Source organism: Lygodium microphyllum, chromosome 4 (assembly GCF_053477565.2).
Source record: "Lygodium microphyllum isolate KBCC chromosome 4, Lygodium_microphyllum_v1.1.10, whole genome shotgun sequence".
NCBI classification, from domain to species: Eukaryota; Viridiplantae; Streptophyta; class Polypodiopsida; order Schizaeales; family Lygodiaceae; genus Lygodium; species Lygodium microphyllum.
The window spans coordinates 134,110,605-134,137,595 of NC_141138.1; the positions used below are offsets into that span (position 1 = coordinate 134,110,605).

A 26,991-nucleotide genomic window follows, 5' to 3' on the forward strand; every position below is an offset into this window, starting at 1 on the left:
GGTGTATTTGCATTTTAGTACCTTATTAGCAAGTTGCCTTTTATGCATTGCAAAGTGACGAGTCTAGAACAACTAATTACAAAGTCAAAATTATTGTAGTAAACCTTTGACGATGCATGGAAAGATTAAATCACATGTCGCATTTTTAGAAAAATATTCTTCGTAATGATTCATTAAGGAAGTCGTTATCAACCATAGGAAATTTCAAAGCATGGAAAAGATTCTAAGGGCTACATGAAATAGGTTAACTCTAGCTTCAATTGGCATGAATCTCATTTAACTACATAGTAGTTAGGAAAAGGTTGCATGTTGCACATTCAGTATATGCAAGAATTTCATTCATCAAGGGTACACTTAGGAAAAGGCTGCATGGTTCATTTAAGCGTCAAATCTTAAAAGCTTAGTGGCATGAATCATGAATGCATGTCCTAGTAGGATCAATGGAAGTTATGCTAAAATTTAACATGCGCTTTGGTCTTAACAAGAAAAGTTAGGGTTTGTGAATCTAATCGTACGTAGAGGCAATGAATCGTGTGATTACGAGAATTGTGTCGTAATGCAACTAGCTTTTCCCCTTTTAGATCAAGACAATATCTTTAGGAATGGTTCGTCCTTGTTGTAAGACAAGTAAACTGGATTAACTAAAACACCTAAACCGCAAAGGATTTGCATAGGATGGTTAAATCGATACAATATACTCCAAGTGCTAACTAGGGTTTAGCACGTTAAGGACTTGACCTAGTTTCGTACTTGTTGCCAAGTCGATATCCTCATACCCAAAGGTCCTACCCACATTCACGGAATGTAAGGATAGTTGGACGCGCTTGTAAGAAAGGATCTAGGGTTTCTACCCTAAGGATCACTCAATCAAATGTTGAAACTCGGATTGAGTTGGAACCCCTAGGACCGAACGTTGTCGACCTAGTGCAATTCCGAATGGGTTGGATAAGAAGACACCCTAAACCCTGCTTCTTATCTAATCATGATTCCATGCCCAAAAGACGCCGTTCGATGGGTGAAATGTTTCCATGGAATAGATGCGACACTTGTGCAACAAGTTGCAACGTCACATAAAGAGAGTTGCCAATTCCTTGGAATGAGATTGGTAGATTCTTGCGCAAGTTTATCTTGCAAGAGGATGAGTAGTCATCCTATTATATCACCTTTCTTGGGAAAAATTGCCAAGATAAGGGAATTAGGTATTTACTTGGAAGCAAAGGACCAATCAATAATTTGGAGCGACATGGTCGCCATGATTTACTGTTAATAAAACCTAAGGTATTGGTTAAGTTGGGTTAATAGGGTAGGGCCTTAACGAAAGGACAAAAGGGAGAACAGAAAAACCCTTGGGGATCTTGCCAAGTCGCAATTGATCCCGGATCGAATGCTAGATGCATTCGGAGAGAAGGATTCATTCCTTAGGCACAGTTGGCCAAATAAACGACCACTGGAATTGATTGTGCTTGTAACAGTTTAGAAAGCATTGTTTGCATTGTTTGCTCAAGGAACTAAAGGATCGAAAGATATTTAATGCTTCAGGTTGAAGGCCTAAAGAGAGAGACAGCTTCAATTACCCCGGACTGTCTACTTGACCCTAACCAAGGGGGTTGTTAGCCGCCCCGGGAACGTGGACCGAACCTGCTATGTGAGGTCTCTCTGTTGAGCGCTACTTGGAGGAGGAGGATGCTTGGGTGCCAAGGGGGGCTCTGGCCCGTAAATCCCTCGCCTTCCAGGCCTTGCACAACAGGCCAACGTGACTCAGGATTGGATATCAAGGCCCGCATAGTAGTCTACGGGCGGAATCTTGGATTAGTAATCCTTGTGGATTGCTGGATAGCCTTCGCGCGGATTATGGATAAGCCTGCGGGCTAGACTTTATGAATGTATTCCAAAGATAAATATGATAACATGCCGAAAAGGAACTTGTCTGACACTACTTTTCTATGTCAAGTGCTAAGATTACGTGAAGAAACCGGTATCTAATGGGCTAATTAAGGAAGCTGCTTGAAGCTTGTCCAACTGAATGTGGTAGGTAATTAGACAACTAAAGCAACGTTGAGGAAAGTGCGTGGATGTGGCCATGGGTCCGTCCTACGGATGGGTGGTCCCGATTGGCCAGGAACTTTTCTCAATCGTAATGGATAGCAAGGAGATCTTCTCTAAGGAAATGAATAGTAAGGGCGCTGACATAGAGTCTGGGTTACAATAATCTCGATTTATGCTGCTTTAGGGGAACAGAATGGGACTATGCCTTATGACAGAGAGGTCTAGCCTTCCATCCCTCTCATTTCCCATTCTCCTTGAATCAAGTGTAGCGTGAATCCGCTTTGGCCATGGCCTTTTTGTGTAAAGTAGTTCGCTTGGGATTCGATGCTAGTTGCCGTTTAGGAAAATGACCATTAGGAGAAACCCTGGTCCTAAGTGGGAACGGCCAGAATACTTCCGCTACATGGCAGACGTGGAAAGTCCTAGATCGCAATTCCGTAACATTCCATGGGAGTGCCGGATGGAGCTTTCTAGACTCTCTTTCCGATGGACTGCTAAGACGTGTCCTGAAAGGAAAGAGGTGGACATGTTATAGTTGGTATCAGAGCCAATCAACGAAGGATTTGTTTTTTCTTAATAAGAAAAAGTAAAGAAAATGTTGCCATTAAGAACATTTCCTTACTTTCGATGCTGTCTTGTAGAATTATGAAGCTTGGAATAGGTTCTTAGTGTTCCGAGTCATGTTTATGACCGCGATGCATTCCTCGCATTATCGACAAAGGATCGATATGATGAACATCCTAGACCGTATTTATAATCCATTGCCTTTGTACGTGGAACGGAGATGGACGGGTGACTCAGGAATCTACTACATAGCTGCCCACAAGTTTGCATACCCTCAAACCAACCTAAAGAGAATCAAGTGGTTGAAGGACCTCAAGATCGTGAAGCTGTTCAATTTTGTGGAGGCTCACGTAAACTTAACTTTACATATCGAAGGTCGGAGGGTTGAGATGAACTCATATGTATACGAGGAAGTGATCCGCATAATGCTCACCGCCGACAGGATCAAGGTGTTGGGGCGCTACGAGAAGAATGGGTTCCAAAGGAAAGGATACCCTAATCTTCCGATGACTTATTGATTCTTGAAGATCCATGACCCGAAACCATACTATTATCTAGTTCCCGTGGCTAAATGTAACACAACATTATTCTCCCTGAACTAATGTAACAGTTGCTCTATCATCCCAGGAAATATTGTACTTCCGAAAGGGCTATGACCATATAAATGAAATAAGGCTTCTTTTTATCAATGTTTGTCTTGTCTAGGAGGATTTGATAAAAAGTTAAGTGGGTAGGTTTCTTGGCCAAAAGCTGAATTGGGTATGAAGTATAATCATAACAATTAGCAAGTTGTAACGTTAAAAATCCTCTATCTAGGCACAACCACATGTACAGATTCACAGTCTACCCCCTACATCAAGTATGGCCGTGATCTAGGAGAAGAAGTTTCTACTCAAGCAGATCAAGCCTCCAAAATTTGACGGAAAAGGTAGGACTGTCCAAGCGGATGGTGAGATTTGGATAGAGTCCATGGAAGATTACTTTGAAGCGGCCGGTACTGCACCCGCCAACTAGGCTATGCTTCGCAAGCTGAAGCTCACCGACGAAGCCATGCTTTTGTGGAAGCAATGGTGCAGAGATCAAGGGATCTCAGAAGGATTTGTTACCGGGGAAAAGCTGAAGAAAGCTTGGAGCCCCGAGAGGAACACCAAGGAAAAGGGAATTCTCTTGCAAGAAAATCTATCTTGTAACATCAACAAGCTTGTTTATCATGTTTCATATGATCACAATGAAGAAAAGAACACCAGGCACAACAAATCTTCATGCAACATCATGTAAATCTCCCACGGTTTTAATAGAATCAACCATATTCTTCAATATCTTCACAAAATCCATCAATATCACAAAGAAAGAAAAGAAGTACACCATCTTGAAATGGAAATACATCACATAGTATTCATCTTCAATATCTTCATAGTCTTCTCTCTTAATCTCTCATATACAATCACTCTGTTTCTGTAGAATTGGCTATCTCTGACTCTCTCTCACACACTCCATCAATAATACATCATATCCTCACTACAATCTCTCAAAAATTACTCTCAATAATCACTCTTAGGTCGTGGATACCCCTCCCAAGAGGTATGTCTGATATGAAAGGTCACCAGAGCCACTACAGTGTCTCTTCATAGCTCACTACTGTCACTTCACTCTAGTCTTCTCTTGAGTCTTCAGCAGCTACTTCTTCCACTTCTTTCAGCTCTTTTGCACTTGTATTCACCTCTTTCCAAGGCTAGAAAACTTTCCCCAAAATCACATATACATTCCACAGAACACTTACAGAACAGTCTACAGAACAGTACCAGAACAGTTACAGTACAGAAGCAAAACAGAAGCAGAAGCTCTACAGAAGACCTACAGAAGGTCATCAAAACCACATAACTTATACTCAACCCATTCCAAACTCTCACAAACCATTCAATAAGCTTTCACAATATCTCATTCTTCATCAATCAATACTCCATCCCTCCTTACAGAAGACAATCAGAACAAAAACAGACCAAAACAGAACAAAACAGAAGGTATACAGAACCTATCAGAACATCACAAAACCATCAACAAACATCATGATCTTCCAAAACACAATCAATATCATCCAAAACCCTCTTAAACCACTTCCAAATCAACCAATCATCCCATAAAATCAACCATTCAGCTCTCAAAAACAACAGAAATCAGCAAAAAAACAAGTCATTTCAACACTCAACATATCCCCACACTTAATAAGGAAGCGTCCTCGCGACCCAGGAAAAAGGGAATACAAGTTCATTGAAAAGCTCAACTTTGATCTTCAATATCTTTTCAAAAAGAATCCATCCACCACGACCCCAACTTATAACCTGTTTCTGATATAAAAATACAAAGAAAGGAAAACTCTATTGAAATTAACACCTCTTATCAAACTAAAAATCACAACAAATTGGTAAAGGATATAAGAGTTTGCTTCTTCGTCATATGCATCGTCTTCAACTCTCCAACCACGACCCCATCTCTACAAATCTCCAAAACAGAGCTCGTACACAAAATCCAATAGGAAACCACCACGTTCGTTTGACATACATGAACTCACAACACTAATACACAACACAACCATCTGAATGACTTTCTCAAAAAGAAGAGTTTGGCATTAAAAAGCTTGCACCATACATTGGAAAGGTATCAATGAAGATGATCCCTCTTAAAAGATTGATGTTGTCGGAATCGATCCATAGATAAGGATTCATCTACAAAGTTTTTAGGAGGATTTTGAAAAAATTGGAGACAACACATCCTTTCCAACAGGACTAGGTATCTGCTAGGCAAACAGAGGGCATGAAAATACAGTATCTCCAGCTGTTGGGAATCAATGCTAACATTGACATTCATGCACAACTTTGGGATAGGCTTTGAATCAGTATGAGAATGCCTATGCATATACGCCAGGTACCAAGCAAAGTGAGCAGTTAATCTCACTGAGGGATCTGCAGACTGTGAATATTGTTGGGCAAAATGAACATAGTTTTGATAAGCTTGACTTGAAATTGTCAATTCCCCTGGAATTACTGGCCAATTAATCTGCGGTCCTGTAAGGCAATCATCCGAACTCCATCCCCTTCTTCTGGAAATCTGAGTATCAAAACCGGCACAGTCACTAACCAACTGAGGTGGTTGAGATATGGAAGTGTTAGGAGAGGGTAATGGAATAAGGGAAAGTGGATGTAGGGAAGGATAAGAAAAATCATAAAAGGAAGAAAAGGTTAAAGAAGGAGTGGCAGAAATTTGTAAGGAATCACTAAGGAAAGGTGTTAATTGATAAATAGGAAATGTAGAGGGTACGTTAATGAGGGGTGAAGGACAAGGTGGAGAAGGGGAAAATACCCTATCCTCAATAAAGGAACAATAAGTGAAAATGGGAATTTGAGGGAAATTAGAAGGTTGAAAAAGAAGTGGTAACATTACTGTGGAATTTGTTTGACAAAGGGAAAAATATATAGCATAACGGTGAGCCAATTGTTGATAATAAAGGAGGGTAGGAACAGAAGGTCCCAAGAGAGATCGTCTCTGATAAGCATCAAAGAAAGTAGCATCAAATGGATTATGTTTAGAAAGATAGATTAAGAGATCCATCCTCAGTTGGTTAGTACTATGTACAAAGGTAGGAGCTGTGTTTTGTCTTTGATTGAGGACCACCAAATCAATCATGGGATGCCACGAACTATCCTGACAATCAGCTACTTTGGAGGAATAACTCTGGAACATATCAGCTATGCGCAACTCCAAATGATTGACATAGAGAACAGCCTGTAAGACCACATCCCCCACATACCATGCCATATCTACCTCATCTGGAATTAACAAATCTCCTCGGATATACATGTATGACATCAGCATGGTGTCTGGCGTGACAGAATCTTCAAAGACCATTCTGACTACCTCTCTCAACAACTCAGCAGACCAAGCCCCACTCCAGCCATCCTCTGGAAAAGGTAAATCCATCGTGGAAAGCTTCATATAGAAGACCAACTTCTGCAAGTGGTAGTGGACAAAGAAAGAATGGTCAGGTAAGACATATTCTTGAAAATGCTCAAAGGTAGACCATAACAAGTCCATTCTGGACTGCAATCTTTCCACTTTGTCTTGGAATAGAGGGCACAAAGTAGCCTGTCTCTGTAAGGCAGCCAAGTCCTGCTGTGAAAGAGAAGGAATTAATGGAATAGGAGGGCTTGGAGGAACAGAGCGGGACTTTGCAAGCTGATCTTGCAACTGCTGGATTTGGGAGGCTTGGTTGGCCACTGTGTCATTAGCCATTTGTAAAGCTGAAAGCTTGTCATCTAAGAGAATTTGGAATTCTTTCGCTTCGTTGGACATCCTCTCCTTCTCTGCTGAAAGGCTAGTAACCTGTGACTGAGCCTCGAATAACTGGGTTTTCAATGAAGAAATCTCATCACTTTGAATGGCAACCAGTTGGGTTTGCTGTTCCATTTGCTTAAATAGATCTGCTAGGGTATCCTTAGCAGATGCTAACTCAGATGTTGCTTTATGCAACTGGTCTTTGGACTGCATGAGCTCCTCATAGAAAGACGCGTACAGCTGTTGAACACAGGCTGTCACTGACAACTCAATGGAACTTTGAATATCCTTGCAGAGGAAAGAAATGGCATCTCTTGAGACGAGACTGTTCAGGGAAGGAACTGATATATCCAAGGATCCTTCTCTATGAGCTCTGAACAGGTTATTGCAAGTGAGATACCCAGGGAGGTCACTGCCAGAAGTAGCAGGGATAGGCACTGAGGGAAGTACAGCAGGGGCTTTGTCCGCTACCCTCTTCAAGCGTTTGCGCTGGATGACCAGGGGAGGCGGAGAATCATCATCCTCAATGTCAATAGGTGCTAACTCTTCTGAAGGTGGAGGAGGAGGTACTGGATCTGATGGAGGAGGTGGAGGTACAATCTTCTGTAAACCTGAATAGGTCAAGAAGGCAGACAAATAGGATCCATAGGTAACATTGGTAACATTACCCCTCGTGACTTTAACAAAATGCTGATCCATCTTAGTAAGGAGGTATGTGCTCCAATCAATGGCAACTCCTTTTAGCACCATCCTGGAAGCTGTGAAAAGCTCTTTGGACAAATAGTGTGATGGCGTTTTGGCAGGCATGAACCTGTCCTGAAGGAACTGGCACATCGTCTTCCATACGGGATCAGTGATCATAGAAAACGAAACTCCTGAAGAGTTTATCACTTTCTTAACATCAAGGACTTCCCTTGTCTGCTTCTGCAACAGTTTGAGAATCTCTTCATTAGAGAAGAGCTGTCGAGTGGTCACAAAAGGTTCTCCTTTGGAGGGTAAGGACAGAGCCTTCCCTAAGCCGCGAGACGTCAATGTCATAGACATGCCTTGGACTACTCCTGTCTTCTTACTGTAAGAGGCCAGGAACGCATCACATACGGACGGATCCTCTGGAAGTAATGGAAAAGGAGTGGCCACAAAAGCAGCAAGGCCTGCCTTCGTGAGGGGCTCAAAAGTAAGTAGGGACGAGTAATCCCTACTAACTAGTGGGACGTACTGGATAGGGGGAGGAGCATGAGAAGGCGCCATTCAGATGGTTACACACACACCACAAACACAGACAATCAAGGTGAATGCCTGCAAAGCAACAGACAAAAAAAAACCAAGGATAAGAGAATAACCAATCAAACGTGACTCGACCTACTAACCCCAGGCAAACCACATCCTAGAAAAAAATTGACATGACCTCGAGAAAAATGCGACCGAAAGCTTCATGCGATGCATCAGACAAACACCCAGAACCCCGTATCAGGCAACAAAAGAAAAAAACTACATACCGTACCCGTAACCGTAACCGTAACTAAAACAGGAAACCAAAACCATACCATAGCAATATATCATCTGTACGACATCTGTGATAGAACCAAGACTGGACCATGGAAAACAACACTAAGAACTGCGTAAACCCATCCCACGAAACGGTTCATTGAAAAGGGGAATTAAGTGTAGTGAGGGGGGAATTAATTTAATGAAGGGTTGATTTGAATCAATTATTAAAAATGGGTGAATTTTTATTAGGTGATAAACCTTAATAAGAAAACGGCGGTTCCTTATTATAAATTTATTTATCAATTATTAGGTTAAACCGGTGCATTTATACGATTCCCGGACTTCGATTTCCGACTGGGTCTCTAAATGCAATTCATTGATTATAATTAAGGTGATGTGGAGTGCTTTTTTGCGAGCGCGTGCTCATGTGACGGTTGGTTTATTTTAATTAAAATTTTAGAGTGCCTCTTTAGCGCACGTAGCGCGTGCTAAGTGAACGGCTGGTTGATTTTAATTTAAAAAAATGTGTGTTTAGCGCGAATGCGCGTGCCATGGTGGGTGAATTAAAGGGTTTATTTTAACAATTAATTGTGATGAAGGGGGAAAATAAATAAATAAATAAATAACAGAAAATAAATACCTGGAAGGGTGTGTATGAAATGCAGGAATGCGCACGGAAGAGTCCCAGTAAAGGAAAAGCAAAAAGCACTGATGAAACAACAAACAATACCTTAGCAGATGTGGTAATTTGATTGATGTTGGTTTGTTATTTTTATTTATTTTATTTTATTTTTAGTTGTGATTTTTTTATGTTGGAATAAATGGAAAATGAGCAAGGGAGGTGAGGGAAATTTTTTAGAATGTTTTTCAAAATTTTTTACAATGTTTTACAAATTTTTAAATGATTTTTCCATATTTTTTGGCAATTTATGGGTAATTTTAGAAAAGATGGATTTTTCTAAAATTATAGGAAAGGCAATTCCTAGCAGACAATGGTCCAAAAATTGGCAAAAGACAGAAGGAATTTTTAGAAATTTTTTGAAAATTTTTTAGGGAAAAATGAAGGTTGTGATTAATTAAGTCACATTCATCACATTAATCACAAGTCACAAGTCACTTAAGTTAGGTTAGTCATGTTAGTCAGGTAAATCTACCTAGGTTAGTCTGGTAAGTCAACCTAGGTTAGTTAAGTTAGGTCTACCTAAGTTAGTTAAGTCTAAAGTCTAACTAAGTTAGTTAAGTAAATCTAACTAAGTTAGTTAGTTAAGTCGTAACTAAGTTAGTTTAGGTTAGGTTTTAACTTAGTGAGTTAGGTTAGTGACCTGAGGAGGAGGTGGAGGTTGGAGGTGGAGGTGGAGATGGACGAGCCGGCGGCGGACTGGTCGGTGACAACGACGGCGGCGACGGCTCTGGCGAGGCGGCGATGGCGCGAGCGCGGCGATGGCGCGAGCGCGGCGGGCGGCCGAGCGAACGGGGCAAGGAGAGGAAGGAGAAGGGGAGGAAGAGGAGGAGGGAGGTCATGGAGGGGGGGAGGAGAAAGAAGAGAAGGAGAGGAGGAAGAAGAAGAGGGAGGAGAGAAGGGAGAGGGAGAAGAAAGAAGGAAGAAGGGAGAGAGAGGAGAGAAGGGAGATGATGGAGGAGGGAGAGGAACGCACAGAGAGGGAGAGAGAGAGGAGAGAGAGAAAGAAGGAGAAAGAGAGAGAAGAGAGAGCAAGAAAGAAGGTGGTTAAGAGTCGGGGGGGAGGGAAGGGTGTCCGTTGGGTGGGTTTTTTTTTTAAAAAAAAATTAATTAATTATGAGTGAGTTGTTTTTTTTTTGTTTTTTTTTTATAAATAAAAGGTGGGTAGGGGTAAGGGAAGATGGGCGGGGTCAAGAGGGGACGAATCCCCGTCCCGCGCACGTGCACGGGGCGGGGTAAAAAAAATTTGCCGTGACGGGATTGAAATGACGCAGGGATGACGGTACGGGGTACGCGGACACGACCGGGGCGCGTGGAGACGCGTTAAATCGAAACGGGCGCGTTCACGCGCAAAACAGGCGCGCGAATACACGTAAAAATAAATAAAAATTAATAACTCCCAATCCGAATGTCAAAACGAAATACCAGAAAAACGAAAAGTGGGCAGGACGACAGGGGGGAAACAGAAAAAATATGGGACGGGGGTTCCGGGAGGGGTCAAAACATAATTCTGAGTAAGATAAGACACGTTCACATGGGAAAAACCCAAAAAACAAACCCGAAAATGGGATCGGAAATTAATATCTGACAAACCGTTGACCGGAATGACATGCAGTAAGAAGGAAAAATGTCCGTAGGAAGGGGTGGCACAGGGTGATCATGATAAACCGCAGTTCCGACGGAAGTAGGAGGGGTTCGCATGTAAAAAACTCCAAAAATACTCCCGAAAACTCATTTAAAAATTAATAAGTAAAAATCCGAAAGTCGAAAAAGGGTGGAGGAAAAAGGAAAAAGGTAGGGGAAGGCACAGGGGACACGGTTGTCAAATCAAATTGGAATTCCGATGCAAAAAGAGCAGGTTCACATGGAAAGATGTCAAAAATACGCACGAAAAAGTCGTGAAAACCCAGAAAATTAATAACGGACAAACCAGGTAGCGGAATGACGCTGAATAAAAAGGAAAAATGTCAGGGGAAAAGTGGTTGTCAGGGCTATGACGTCAGATCGCGGTTCCGAAGCAAGAAAAGCGCGTTCACATGGAAAACCGGCTAAATTGCGTAAAATGCTTCAAAAATTAATAACTCAAAAATCGTGCACCGGAACAGGGGTAGGTAAAAGGGAAAAATGGACCGTTCAATGGAAGGAACAGGGCTATAAGGTTGGATTTGGATTTAAGTGAACGTAGGGTGCATTCACATGGAAGGACCTCAAAATCAGGGAATGAAGGAAAACTGCAAGGAAACAGCCCCAAAGGTGGGTGGAACATAACCGGGCGGTTGGGAAGGGATCCCATGAAGGTAAAAGCAAGTCATGGTATACATGCATGAGCAAGATAAGGCATATGCAGATGAGTATGCAATGTAGACGCGTAGGAACGTGTCCCCACACTTAAGACCTTAACGGATAGGGTTAACCGAGCAATAGGGACCTAAGACCACGCCACAGACCATCCACTAACTTCCCCACACTTAAAACATGACCAACACTAAGAAACAAAAGTTGTAGGGTTAGAAGAACTTGGCCCGTTGCGTCAAGAATCAAGGTTGAGTATCGATGGCACGTCCAGTGTTGTTGTCGGCGCTGGAGGGACCAAGGCATCTTCACAGCACACGTTCGTCATGGCAGGGACCACGCGGCAGCACCCAGGGAGGTAGCTGATGGAAGGAATCGCAAGAAATCCGTCGATGATGAGGGATATTGCACTCAACTCACAATCACTCAATTGAAATGAAAGAACAGTCACTCGCCCCATGACTAATATCACTCGAGGAAGCATGATTAAAACCCATATCTCATACCCGGTTGAGGAATCGTCAAAGGGGAATTGGTGCAAAAGGAGTATGCCAGGGTGCACAGTTGATGGTGCATTAGTGCGTCCAACCCATCTCGCATAAGTGCAAGGAGGAAGGCAAGGGAGCCTTACAGTGCAATGTACAGAACAGGGTGATGTGTCTTGTGATGACGGTAAAGACCCATCCCGTGGGTGCATAGGGAAACGGAAACATACCTGACTCCAAGTGTCGTAACGTCCCTCAATCTCACCTCTCGGTAAATGATTGAAGAAACTCCAGTCACACTCAACCCACCCTCTGTCTCACGCTCTGTTTGATAGATACAGAAGGGCAGCCTTTTCTTGAAACCCATTGATGTAATCCTCACAATCACTTGTGCAAAGATTGTATGCCTTGTGCGCATTTGATGGTGCAACTGTGCATCCCGCCCTGTGCCGGCATACGGTGCGAGAAGGAAGGCAAGGGAGCCTTATGGTGCAGTGCACAGAAACAAATTGTGCTTTGTGCATTGAGAGGCCCATCCCGTGCGTGCAACACTTCATTCACACTTCTCACCTCTCATTTAATTGGAAGGGAAAAGACTGGTCTCTCGCCCCACCCTCTGTCTCACTCTCTGTTGATAGTTACAGAGGGCAACCATACTCACGTCCCCATCCGGTTAGGATGAAAGCTCACATCACTCAAGGGTTTGTCGATGAAGATCGCGTCATCAGTTGTTGAAGAGGCGTACCTAGGGAGGTAGCCATCAAATTCGAACATTGTGTTGGATAGGAATATGTCGTTTGCTAGAGGACAGTTAGTCACTTTGCAAAAAGACCCATGACACAGCGTACCAAGGGAGGCAGCTTCGGAATTGGATCCGAGGGATATCAATCAATGAATCTGCTTTCTGGACTGCTGGGTGTTACCACCTTTTCCACAGCCAGCTTCCCGCCCAAGGGTGTTTACCACCTTTTCTTGGAACGAGGCCTGCTATGACAGGGAATTGCTTCCTTTTCTCTCATAACAGATTTGTTTTGTTTTTTTTTTTCTTCTTTGTTTTGTTCTTTTTCTTATTTTTCCCTATTCTCGAGGGTGTTTCCACCTTTTCCCGAAGAATAGGTCGGCATGACAGGGACCTAAGTCATTTTCTCCCATGACCGATATGTTTTGTTTTGTTTTTTTTTGTTTTTTTTTTTTGGTCAATATTGAGCAAGGGAATGATAGAACTACCATTTGTCAGAACCCACCTCGCCACTGTCGCTGGTGGAAAATAGAGGATAAGAGATCAAGGTTGGAAGGGGGTTTGGAGGGGACAGAGGGTTGCGTCCACCTCATCAGAAGTGGCTGAAGAATGGCTATCAAAAGTAACATCATAACAAGTACAGTGTCGCGCCAACGAGGGAAAGGATCAAGTGACCGTAATTGTCAAGATCCCCAAGGAGGGAAGTACTTCTTCAGGCGATATCCATTAATCAGAAAGGGATCATCAGAGGCATCAGCGGTCTGTACTTGGATAGAACCATTAGGGTTAACTGCAAGTACCTTATAGGGGCCCATCCACCGCTGTTGGAGCTTGCCAGGAAACTTGCCAAAGCGTGAATCATAGGCTAGGACCAAATCACCTTCTTTGAACTCCTTGTGCTTGATGAAGCTGTCATGGTAAGCCTTACGTCGAGCTTGCGTGGCTTCCATGCACTGTAGAGCCATCCGACGAATTTCGTCCAAACATGCCAAGTGCAGGAGACGGCGTTGCAGTGAATCGTCATCCCCCAAACGCTCTTTGATCGCCACTCTCAAAGAGGGTAGTTCCAGTTCAACAGGAAAAACAGCTTCTGTACCATACACCAGCTGGAAAGGTGTTTGTCCCGTTGCTGCTTTATGGGAGGTTCTGTATGCCCAGAGGGCCTCTGTAAGTCGATCATCCCAATCACGACGATGTGCGGCAATTGTTCTTGTCAGAATCGAGCAAAGGATGCGATTGGTGACTTCGACTTGGCCGTTGGCTCTGGGGTAATAAGGAGTGGACTTGCGATGGCGGATCTTATACAACTCTGTCAACTCTTCCATGACTTTGTTGAGGAAATGAGTGCCTCTATCACTTACCAGCTCTAAGGGACTGCCAAAACGGGTGATGATATTCTCGTACATGAACAGGGCCACGCTGTTACCATCGTCCCGCTTGAGGGCTTTAGCTTCACACCACTTTGTGACATAATCTGTACATACGAGGATGTATCTGTTCTGTTTCCTTCTGGTAGGAGGATCGATTGGACCTACGAAGTCAATGCCCCACTTCTCAAACGGCTTCAACGGAAGGATAGGTTGCAACGGCATGGCACTTGTCTTGGTGGGTTTCCCCATTCTTTGACAAGCATCACATCTTTTACAGTAATCATAGGAATCTTTGTGAATGGTAGGCCACCAATATCCTGCTAGCAGAGCCTTCCTAGCTGTAGCTTCTCCTGCAAAGTGACCTCCACATGGCTCGTCATGGCAAGCCTTCAAAACAATCCCAATCTCTTCTCCTGCAACACATCTTCTGAGTACTTCATCTTTGCCTTTCTTGTACAGTGCACCACCTAGCAGGGTGTATGGGGCTGATTCTAGCATGAGCTTCTTCCTTTCCCGACTAGAAATACCAGGAGGGTACTGTTGGGTTGCCAGCAGATTGGCAATGTCTGCATACCAGGGAGTTACAGTTTCCACCAAGAATAGGGAAGCATCAGGGAGGTCTGGATCATCCCGCTCCTCGTTTGCAGTTTGTGGGATACGCGACAGATGATCAGCCAGAACATGGGAACGACCAGGCTTAGTAACCACCTCAAAGTCGAACTCCTGGAATAGAAGGAGCCATCTCATCATTCGTCCTTTCACATCTGCTTTGTTCATCAAGAAGGACAGGGCCTCATGATCCACATAAAATTTAAAGTGGGTGGATAGGAGGTAATGGCGAAACTTCTCCAGGGCAAACACCATTGCCAAGCACTCCAGCTCTGTCACTGTATAGTTTCGTTCCCTATCAGTGACTTTTCGGCTTGCATAATAGATCGGTTGATCCAACTTCGAGGAGCCCTTTTGGCAGAGGACAGCACCTAAGCCTTCAATTGATGCATCAGTGTGTACATGGAACTCTTTCGTCCAATCAGGAGGTTGCAGAATGGGTGCCTCTATCAGACACTGTTTCAAAGTGTGAAAGGCTTTGTCACATTCTTCCGTCCAAGTAAACTCTGCATCTTTCCTCAGAAGCTTATGCAAGGAAGCTGCCTTTGTCGCAAAATGGGCTATGAACCTTCTGTAGTAACCCACATGGCCTAGGAATCCCCTCAACTGTTTGAGGTTGGTGGGTGCTGTCAGAGCTGAGATCTTTTCGATCTTTGCAGGGTCTGTTGATATCCCTTGTGCAGAGACAATGTGGCCCAACAGAACTCCGGAAGAGACCCCAAAGATGCATTTGTCGGGGTTAAGGGAAATCCCATACTCCCGGCATCGGTCAAAGCATTGCTCCAGGTGTCCCCAGTGTTCACTGATCAAACTATAGACACAGAAGTCATCCAAATATACCTCAATAAAGTCGTGCAGATGATTTTGAAATGCGGCCATCATGACTCGTTGGAAAGTAGCAGGAGCATTGCAGAGCCCAAATGGCATCACTCGGTAAGCGTAGGTCCCCCATTCTGTGGTGAAGGTTGTTTTGGATTGGTCTTCTTCTGCGATTTGGACTTGGTTGTATCCACTGAACCCATCCAGAAGGGAATAAAGCTCATGTCCTGCCATTGTGTCCAACAGTTGGTCTGTGAAAGGGATAGGAAAGTGATCCTTCTTTGTCTTGGAATTAAGCTTTCGAAAATCCACACATATTCGCAATTTGCCATTCTTCTTGGGTACAACCACGATGGGTGAAACCCATTCACTGTTTGCCACTGGATAAATGAACTCGGCTTCCAGAAGCTTCAGCAGCTCCGCTTTCACCAATGTGGAATAATTCGGGTTCATTCGCCTCTGTCATTGCCGTACTGGCTTGGCATCAGGCTCCAAGTCAATATGATGTTGACATATTGTGGGATCAATCCCCTTTAGGTCTTTGTAAGACCATGCAAACACGTCCAAATTTTCTTTCAACAAGTTGTACAAGGTTGACAACTCCTCTTCTGGGAGACTGCTACCCACCTTCAAGTGGCGTTCAGTGCCTTCTGCATCCACAAAGGTTAACTGCCTTTCACCTTCTACTTCACGGATGAAGGTTCCACGGACTGCTTCTGGATACAGATCCGACTCCTTCAAGGGAGTGGTGTCCTCGTCTGATGTCCCACTAGAACCAACTTCTTCTTTTGGTGTAGACTTAGGTTGCTCCTTAAGACATTGAAATGGGATAAGAGCCGTTTCGGGTTTGGTTTCAAAATTAATTACCTCGTGGCTTGAAGACTCATCTTCTGAAGATACATCCAGGAACGTCACATAACAGGGACCCTCTGATGCCTGTTGGGTTAGTTGGATTGGTGCTTGTTGGCACGGTGCATCATCATCATCTTTCTTTGGCGAGGATAGGTTAGGACGGTAGGAGCCACACTTAAAAGACGGCTTGCTCTTCTTTATCCATTTCTTATAATGGTTTTGCATATGAGAAGATACATTTACCAAACCAAATGGTACCATTGCCATTCTGTCCCATAGCATGAGCTCATCGGCTTCTGATGCTTCTGGAACTTCTTCTTCAATTGTATCCTCTTCAGGTGGGATAGATTCTTCCATTTCACTTGCATAATCCTCTTCGTCCATATCATATTCATCCTCTACTGTCTCTGTCTCTGCGTCTGCTTTTGTTTCTGCTTCTGCTTCTGCTTCTGTAGGAGCTCTGTAACAGAAGAACAGATTCTCTGTTTCCTCTCCTGCCTCTGTCTCGGCTTCTGCTTCTGCTTCTGCTGTGGCCATGTAACAGGGAGAGCAGTACATCCATGCCTCTATCTCACTATCAGAAGTGATTTCATAAGTCATTCCTGGTTCAGGCAGGAAGTATTCACCCATTGATAATGGCTTTGCATCTTTTGGAAGTCGGCTTACTGTATCCACTGTTAAGGAATGTGCCACTATTTTCTTAGGAAGGATCTTTTTGACAGCATCTTCGTCTGCTGATGTTCCATCCGTAGCCTCGTTAGGGGAATCAGAAGATAATTCCAAGGAGGTGGAGCCATGTCCTTTTTGAGAACCATACAGTTTCAGCACCACTTTGTTGGGTCCTCTGCCCAAGGTCAAGGTTCCTTTGAACCAATCCGTCCTTGCTCTGGCTTCAAAAAGCCATGGTCTGCCCAGTAACAGAGGATAGGATGTACCATAAGAGTTTGGCTTCACCACCAAATAGGTCAGCTAATAATCTTTTCCAGCCACTGTAGTCTTAACATATGGGAGAATGCCCAAAGGTTTGATTCTACTCTGATCCGCCAGTCTGATGAGCCATTGGGTTGGTTGCACACCTTGTAGGTCTAGATCCTTCATCGTCACATCCGTCATAATGTTCACTGATGAACCACCATCAATCAGTGCATTTGCAATGAAGCAGCCTTCTATCCACACGCCAGTCTCTGGGGTACCCGGATCTAGGAAAGCGTTAGCCACATCCACTTCTTTTACAGGCTCTGGAGCCTTGTTGGACTTTGTTGCTATTGCGGGAGCAATCCTTAAACCACGTCTTCTTGTCAGTATACTTTTGAATCTTTTCCGGCAACTGGGGGACAGCATCAATAATTGTCGGAATGTGAGGTTTGGTTTAAAGGTATCTAGATCTCTAACTAGATCGTATTCCTTAATAGGATCCACTGGCTTCTCTAATCGGTTAGGGAATGGGGCAACACCTATTTTCATTTTCCCTCTTTCTTCCATCAAAGGAATTACACGAACTTCTTCTGCCACTTGAGGCACTTCCTCCTCTTCTATATCCTGGACCTCTGGTCCTGTCTCTGTAACTCTTTGTGGCACTGTAGGGCTCTGTACGGCACTGTTAGGCTCTGTTCTGTTCTGTTCTTCTGGTGGAAGATTGAACTTCACTGTTCTGGCAGGAGGGTTATTTTCTTTCTGGATAGGTGGGTCCTTCTGCTTTGCACGCGTGATGGCAGCAACTTCCAATTCTACCAAATTGGAGGTAGGCTCTTGGGCCTTGGACGGACTATCAGTAACACTGTTTTTCACTGGGGCTGGGCTTGGACAGTCTTTTGCAGTGTGGCCTTCTCCTTTGCATCGACTACATAAGGGTTTATAATCCACTGACCTTCTGGGATTTGGACAATTTGGTGAAATGTGTCCCTTTTCTCCGCATCTGTAACATTCCACTTCTGATCTCTGACCACCGCCAGACTGTCTTCCCCTGTAACTTTGAGAAAGAAATCTTCTAGGTCCGAAATTAGGACCAAACTCTCTAGGCTTGGGTCCAATATCTTGTGTTGTCATTTTGGATTCTAGCAAGTTGAATCGTGTGTCTTCTTCCTTCCTTCTCCTATCATGCATCTCCTTCAGAGAGCAAATGTCCTCTGTATGGTTCTTCCGCAAACAGTAGGAACAGAAAGCTCCAGGAATGGTTGGTTTTCGTATACATTCAGTGGCTAAATGGCCTGCTTGATGACACTTACCACACCAAGTATTTGACCGCATCACATCTCTTCCTGCTCCTGCAACGTTGGATATGCTCGCTGTGTTCACTTTCAACGTCTGTAGCTGCTCTGTAATCACATCCATCAACTCCTTTTTTATGTTTGCAACTGAGTTGGATAAATAATCCTTCAAGCTTTCTCCTCCTGAGGCACTGGCAGGAAGGTTTTGAGGAGTCTCTGTAATCACTGCATAAACGGGTTGGGCTGGTACAGAGGGGTCTCTGTTCTGGTTCTGATTCAGGGCTCCTGTTTGAACTGTTGGCTGTTGACTCCAGTTGGTAGGGTTCCACTGTTGCTGCTGATTTTGCATTGAGGAAATTGGTTGAGACCATGGTTGTTGTGGTGGAACCACCATTTGAGGCATGGATTGTGGCCACTGTGGATTTGGTGCACTGTACTGTGAGACCGGGGGCATCTGTTGGTATGGATAGGGAACAGTCCCTGGGATTGGATTTGGTGGGTACATCATTCCTGGCACCAGAGGAGGTAGGAATCCTCTTCCTGTATTCATTGCTAATCTAGCTTCCACTTCATCGTACAGTCTTGCACCTTCTGTTGCAGCTTGCAGTGTGGCCGGTCTTTGCAGCTCCACAAACTTACGGACTTTTGGTTGTAATCCTCTGAGAAACACTCCCTTCTGAATGCCATCATCTAGATTATGGTTAGTCCACCTCTTGAGGATGGATTCCATTTGTGAGACATATGCTTCTACTCTTTCTCCAGAGGACTGACTTAGGTTCATAAATTCCTCTCTCATCCGCTCTTCAAAACCTTCACGCCTGAATTTAGTGAGGAAGGCCAACTTTAGGTCATCCCATGTGCCAAAAGTTCCTACTACTTGTCTCTCATACCACTGAAACGCCGCGCCCTTGAAAGTGGCGGGGAATATTGCTAACCAATGCTCAGGGATTCTGGCATTGTTAGCCACACACGCTACCATAAACTCTGCTACATGAAGATCGGGGTCTTCATTGTACTCTCCCTTAAAAACTGGCAATGGGACTACATTCACTGGTCTGTCATCAATATTTCCAGGATGGATCTGGCTTGGAAGTGGACCTCCAGCAGGAGGAGGAAGGGCTTGATGTGCCATTGGGACTTCTGTAAAGAGTTCCGCAAGGGCGTCCAAGGCGGCTTCTGCTGCGAGCTCGCTCTCGGCTCTGATTCTTGCTTTCTCTCTTCTCACGTACCTCTGGACTCGTTCCAACGCTTGCCTTTTTATTGCGTCATTCATCAGGGGGTTGACTCCACTATGTTGTTAGTGCTCCACAGAGGGTTAACAGAAGGCTTCAGTCTCTGGAGGACTCTCTTGCCAACATTTCTTCTACTTCTTTCCTCTCAACGTCCCTGAATTCTGCTTTCATGCCACTACACAGGGGAAGGTATTCGGTTCTGAAGGTGTCAAAATGCATACGTCTGAGCATTGTGGTGGTGCCATCATCATAGTAATGCCAGCTTCTGATGGTTTCAATAGTGTATGTTGTGAAAAACACTCTGTCTACCAACTTCCAGTGGGTTGCTAATTGAACAAACAGAAGATTATCAGTACACCAAGCATCCCATGTATCTTGCTGTTGAGCGTCCACGAACAAATTCCAACTCTTTTCCTTCTTGTCCCTGTGAACCTCTACAGACCAAGACTCCTGAAGCTTCTTCACAATCTCCCACTTGATGTTGTCTGGAAACTTCTCAATGAATGCCAAATCTTCCATAGATGTTCATTCTCTCTGTTTCTGCTCTTCAGTTTGTTCCCAAACAGTTTGCCACCAAGATGCAAGTTTTTGTTGCTTCAATAGGAAGAGGAAATTGTCCACCACATAGAGCATGCATCATGATGGTGATGTGTTTCCGCCATTGTGGGATGAACTTCTTATGGAAAGTTTCTTTGATTATGAGAAATTCCAACTCTTCAGTGGAAGAAGGAACTTTACAAACATCCATTGAATTCTTCTCTTCTTGGCAATGCCATTTCCTTCATTTTCAACCTCTTTTGGTGCTTGTTGATGGCAAGTTTCCCCGGCTGCGCACCAAAAACATGGAGCCCCGAGAGGAACACCAAGGAAAAGGGAATTCTCTTGCAAGAAAATCTATCTTGTAACATCAACAAGCTTGTTTATCATGTTTCATATGATCACAATGAAGAAAAGAACACCAGGCACAACAAATCTTCATGCAGCATCATGTAAATCTCCCACGGTTTTAATAGAATCAACCATATTCTTCAATATCTTGACAAAATCCATCAATATCACAAAGAAAGCAAAGAAGTACACCATCTTGAAATGGAAACATCACATAGTATTCATCTTCAATATCTTCATAGTCTTCTCTCTTAATCTCTCATATACAATCACTCTGTTTCTGTAGAATTGGCTATCTCTGACTCTCTCTCACACACTCCATCAATAATACATCATATCCTCACTACAATCTCTCAAAAATTACTCTCAATAATCACTCTTAGGTCGTGGATACCCCTCCCAAGAGGTATTTCTGATATGAAAGGTCACCAGAGCCACTACAGTGTCTCTTCATAGCTCACTACTTCACTCTAGTCTTCTCTTGAGTCTTCAGCAGCTACTTCTTCCACTTCTTTCAGCTCTTTTGCACTTGTATTCACCTCTTTCCAAGGCTAGAAAACTTTCCCCAAAATCACACATACATTCCACAGAACACTTACAGAACAGTCTACAGAACAGTACCAGAACAGTTACAGTACAGAAGCAGAACAGAAGCAGAAGCTCTACAGAAGACCTACAGAAGGTTACAGAAGGTCATCAAAACCACATAACTTATACTCAACCCATTCCAAACTCTCACAAACCATTCAATAAGCTTTCACAATATCTCATTCTTCATCAATCAATACTCCATCCCTCCTTACAGAAGACAATCAGAACAAAAACAGACCAAAACAGAACAAAACAGAAGGTATACAGAACCATTCAGAACCTATCAGAACCTATCAGAACATCACAAAACCATCAACAAACATCATGATCTTCCAAAACACAATCAATATCATCCAAAACCCTCTCAAACCACTTCCAAATCAACCAATCATCCCATAAAATCAACCATTCAGCTCTCAAAAACAACAAAAATCAGCCAAAAAACAAGTCATTTCAACACTCAACAAAGCTCTGCAAGGCAGATACTTAGCACCTGCATATCGGGGAAAAGCTGAAGAAAGCTCTGCAAGGCAGATACTTACCACCTGCATACCGCAAGGCAGATACTTCTGAAGTATGTGCCACAGATGGATATGACACAGCAAGTGTCCAAATTTTGTGCCAGTTTAAACCCACCAGTGAATACCTGCCTCGAATCTATGCGCCCAACAGATCTATAGGACGCACTCATTTGAGCTGTGCCCATAATTCAGGAGGTGCATGCTAGGCCAAGAAGTAACAAAAACTTGATCTTATAATGACCAGAACAGAGGAGTATATAGGCCCCAAGTGAAGAGAGTTCAAGGTCAAAACCGGGGACAAAGAAAGAAAGCAAGGACCAATAATGTCAACAACTTTGTCCCTACCCAAAGCAATGGCCGAAATCTTCATTGTTTCCACTGCAATGAGGCCGGTCATTTCAAAAGACAATGTCCCAAGCTTGGCGGAGGACACCGTCAAGCTCCTTTCCAAGGAACTGGCTGTGGCCAGGGAGCCGCCACCCGAGGCAGAGGAAGAACCGCCTTTGTTTCCAACAGGGAAATGTGCGAAGAAGAACATCCGACCATGGAAGCAGAGTTTTAAAGGGCGACAGTCCATATTGCTCTTCACAAGAAAGGCCCGAATTGCTAGTTTTCGGTGATTTAGACACCATCCGACTATCAAGGTAAAGGTTTTAAAACATTGATTGATTGTGGTAGTACGCATTCCTTTATCTCACCAGTGTGTGCAAGAAGATTAGGAATAGCCATAGTAGAAGCACCTACCTTACTTATGGAATTAGCAAATGGTCGTGAGGTCACTTGTACTAGGAAAACTGCTAAGGTGGAAATTTCTATGGTCAGATTCAGGATCATGAACCTAGGTATCCATGAGTGTTTACTCGGAATGGATTGGCTTAAACCTAAGGATGCCCAGATTCATTGTGGAAAGGGCCAAGTTTCCTTTCGAAACTCTGAAGGAGAATTGGTTACCACTCAAGGAGAAGCTGGAAAATTGGAAATTCAATTGGCTAAAGCATCTCGGATTATAAAGGGAGTTAGAAAGGGACTACCTGTCTACTTGATTAAGCTTAAAAAGCTAGATCAGAAGCAGGAGTCTAGTGAGAAACCTTCATGGCTAAAGGAGTACATGGACGTATTTCTTGAAGAGCTGACAGAACTCCCGCCTCAAAGGGATATGGATCATGAGATCAAGCTAGTGCCAGGAGCTACGCCAATTGCAAAGAGGCCTTATAGGATGTCCATCCCGGAAGCAATTGAGCTGAAGGAGCAACTCAAGCAATTGTTAGCTGAGGGTTACATCCATCCTAGCAGTTCACCATGGGGAGCTCTAGTGTTGTTCCAGAAAAAGAAAGATGGAATGCTTCGACTATGTATTGATTACAGAGGGTTGAATCAATCAACTGTTAAGAACAAGTACCCTTAGTTGCGTTATTCGGGCTCACGAATGCGCTTGCCACCTTCAACAGGTTAATGCAGGATATCTTTAGGCCATATCTTGATGACTTCGTACTCGTCTTCTTCGATGATACCTTAGTCTTTTCTAAATAGGAAGAAGATCATGAATCCTAGCTTTGGATTGTCCTTGAGACAATGAGGGCACACAAGCTCTATGCTAAGATGAAGAAGTGTGCATTCTTCAAACATCAGATTGAATATCTGGGATTCATCATATCAGCAAAAGGAATCTTAGTGGATCTAGCCAAAGTCAGAGATGTTCTAGAATGGCCAATACCAACAACTGTCAAAGAAATGCGCAGTTTTCTTGGATTGACAAGATGGTATAGGGTCTTCATAAAAAACTATGCAGTTTTGTTTCTCTCTTTCTCGCCCTCTCTCATTTCCTCTTCCTCCCTCACCCTAACCCTCTCTTTCTCTCTTTCCCTATTAAGTTTAATGTTTTTTCTCTTTTTCTCTCTCCTCTTTCTCTCTCATTTCTTTTTCTCTCTCCTCTCCCTCTCTCATTTCTCTCTCTCTCTCTCCCTCTCTCATTTCCTTTTCCTCCCTCACCTTGATCCTCTCTTTCTCTCTTTCTCTATTAGATTTAATGATATTTTTCTCTTTTTCTCTCTCCTCTCCCTCTCTTTCTCTCTTTCCCTATTAGGTTTAATGATTTTTCTCTCTTTTTCTCTCTTTTTCTCTCTCCTCTATCTCTCTCTCATTTTTTTCTCTCTCCTCTCCCTCCCTCATTTACCTTTCTCTCTTTCTCTCTCTCTCTCATTTCCTGTCCCTCCCTCACCCTGACCCTCTCTTTCTCTCTTTCTCTATTAGATTTAATGATTTTTTTCTCTTTTTCTCTCTCCTGTCTCTCTCATTTTTTCTCTCTTCTCTCTCTCTCTCATTTCCCTTTCTTTCTTTCTCTCCCTCCCTCACCTTGACCCTCTCTTTCTTTCTTTTCCCATTAGGTTTAATGATCTTTCTCTCTTTTTCTCTCTCCTCTCTCTCTCATTTCTTTTTCTCTCTCCTCTCCCTCTCTCATTTCCTCTCCCTCTCTCATTTTCTTTTCTCTCTTCCTCTCCCTCCCTTGCCCTCACCCTAACCCACACCCTCTCTTTCTCTCTTTTCCTATTATGTTTAACATCTTATCTCTTTTTCTCTCCCCTCTTATTCTTTCTTTTTTTCTCTCTCCTCTCCCTCTCTCATTTCCATTTGCTCTCTTCCTCTCCTTCTCTCATTTCTTCTCCCTCCCTCTCCCTCTCTCATTTCCCTATTATGTTTTCGTCTCCCCCCCTCTCCCTCTCCCTCTCCCTCTCCCTCTCTCATTTCCTCTCCCTATCTCATTTTCCTATTATGTTTAATGTCTCCCTCCCTCTCTCTCTCCCTTTCCCTCTCTCATTCCTCCCCCTCCCTTTCTCTCTCTCCCTCCCTCTTCCTTTCCCATTTCCTCCCCTTCTCCCTCTCTTTCTGTCTCTCTTCCTCCCTCTCCCTCTCTCATTTCCTCCCCCTCCCTCTCCCATTTCCTCCCTCTCCCTCTCTTTCTATCTCTCCCTCTCCCTCTCCCTCTCCCTCTCCCTCATTTCTCCTCCCTCTCTCATTATAAACAAATTATACAATAAATAAATAAATAAGAGAGAGAATACACTCTCCCTCCCTCTCGTCCTCTCGTTTCATCCCCCTCCCTCTTCCATTTCCTCCCTCTCCCTCTCTCTCCCTGCCTCCCTCCCCCTCCCCCTGTCCCTCTCTTTCTCTCTCTCTCTCTCCCTCCCCCTCCCCCTCCCTCTCCCATTTCCTCCCTCTCTCTCTCCCTCTCTTTCTCTCTCATTTTATCTTCCTCTCTCAATATATATACACAAATTATATAAGCAAAAGTAAAAGAGAGAGAGAATGCACTCTCCCTCCCTCTCCCTCTCTCATTTCTTCCCCTCCTCGTCCCCCTCCCCCTCCCCCTCCCTCTCCCTCTCCCTCTCTTTCTCTTTCTCTCCCTCCCTCTCCCTCTCCCTCTCTTTCTCTCTCATTTCCTCTCCCTCTCTCAATATACACAAATTAAACCCTAAACAAGTAAAAGAAATAGAGAATGGACTCATCGTAAGTTTGACGGCTCCTCTTCGCGATGGCGGCTCCTCCTCTCCTTCGCGAATAGTGGCGGCGGCGGCAGCGGCAAGCCTTCTTCCTCTCCCTCTCTCACCCTCTATACAAAACGGTCGCTCTCTCTCTCGCTCTCCCTCTCGAAATGTCTCATGAATGCGCGAAATAAAAAGCGCGCAGGTTTTGGCCCTCTTTTTTTCCCCTATGGGGCGTCGCTATTTGCATCGCTATTTGTGTCGCAAATGCGGCGCTAATAGTGACGCAAATAGTGACGCCGCTATTCCTGCCTTGCTACCCGCCATCGCTATGCTTGTGTTTCCTTGTAGTGCATGCATATGTATGACATATGATATAGAAGCCTTTTATCCGTGGAGCAAGGTCATGCTAAAGTAATAAGAGGGATAGCTTTCATGCCTGATTGCAAGTGGCTAGTATTGGTAAATTTAAGGTGGCCTTTAGAGTTGTATGTATGTTGACCTTGACTTCTTTACTACAACTTTTTCACTTGGTGCTACTAATTTATTGCTTTTGTCAATCAAGACGGTTGCATATTTATTTGGAGGCTTCCTAATCTTCTGACCAAGATGATGTTAAAACGCCACAGTTTACAATTTGAATTGCAAACATCCAATCCATCCATACTACTTACTGACATATTTATGTAGATTGTGATCAATATGATGTAGTCTTTGGGAGTGTATATGGTGTGTCTTTTCTCTCCCTCTCACATCTCTACATATATTATCTCTCTACATCTCAATGTCACCCTTAGTGGACTAGAATATCACATACATGGAGTGTGCCATGGGAGTAGCAGTTGCCTAGCAAGGAAGATAAATGTTAACCCTCCAAGAAGAAACACTGCATAATGCAACTTGCAAGCTGATTTTTTGAAGCAAGGAGACAAATCAAAGCATTAAAATCATGCTTTCAAGTCTATGTACATTTGAAGGATTAATCAATGCATTAATTTTTGCATCAATCATGTGTAAGATGTGCCTTAAAATTTGTCAACTTGTGGATGAAACGATGTTTCACTCTTAAATGGTAAGTGAGATCTAAGCTCACTCCCATGGAAATTATTAAATCAATTAGTCATGTTAGAAGACTCCCAATAAATATGGAGGTTATATATTTGTTTTCTTTCTCCTAAAGTGTCTACATACCCAAACTAAAATGTAAATAAGAGGAGTGATTACACATGGAGAAGATACCTGGTATCCAATCTAATGTGGAAACCCTAAGATAATGTATGTATTGCTTGCTAAAGAAGTAACTTGTAAGAATGAAGATCTATTTTTACTCCTTGGTTCCATCTCTTACACCCCTCTCACTTCCATAGCTTGAAGGGTAAGAGGTCGAGTGAGAGAGGGAGGATGAGACACAACAACTATGAAGGAGTGAGAAATAGATTTAGTGAAGCTTCTCCATTTCCACCTCTTCTGAAAAGGAAAGGAAGGTAGACTCTAGTAAAGGACAAGAGAGAAGGAAAAAGAGGAGATTAATTAGAAAAGAAGAAGAGATGAGCAACAGCACACTTATAGAAGTTAAGAAAAAAAAGCATGTGAAGAAGAAAATGATTACAAGAAGGCAACCTTTACCCTTGGGAAGTTACCATATGTATATTATCTACATCAACTGTGTTTAAGGCCTATTATAAATATCCTTATCTCTGAAATTTTCTTGTATAAAACATAATCCTTTTCTATTCAATTTGTAAATAAATCCTTTATATTTCACCCTTCTATATGCAAAAAATGTATAAAAAATGGTGTT

The 26,991-nt window shown here is 43.4% G+C and overlaps 1 non-coding gene across 1 annotated transcript; it reads right to left on the reverse strand.

The window, feature by feature from the left end:
- Positions 1 to 4,870: 4,870 nt before the first annotated feature.
- Positions 4,871 to 4,938, reverse strand: LOC148037647 (small nucleolar RNA SNORD36). Its single transcript, XR_015690821.1, has one exon. It is a non-coding gene; the product is annotated as a small nucleolar RNA SNORD36 (small nucleolar RNA).
- Positions 4,939 to 26,991: the final 22,053 nt, after the last annotated feature.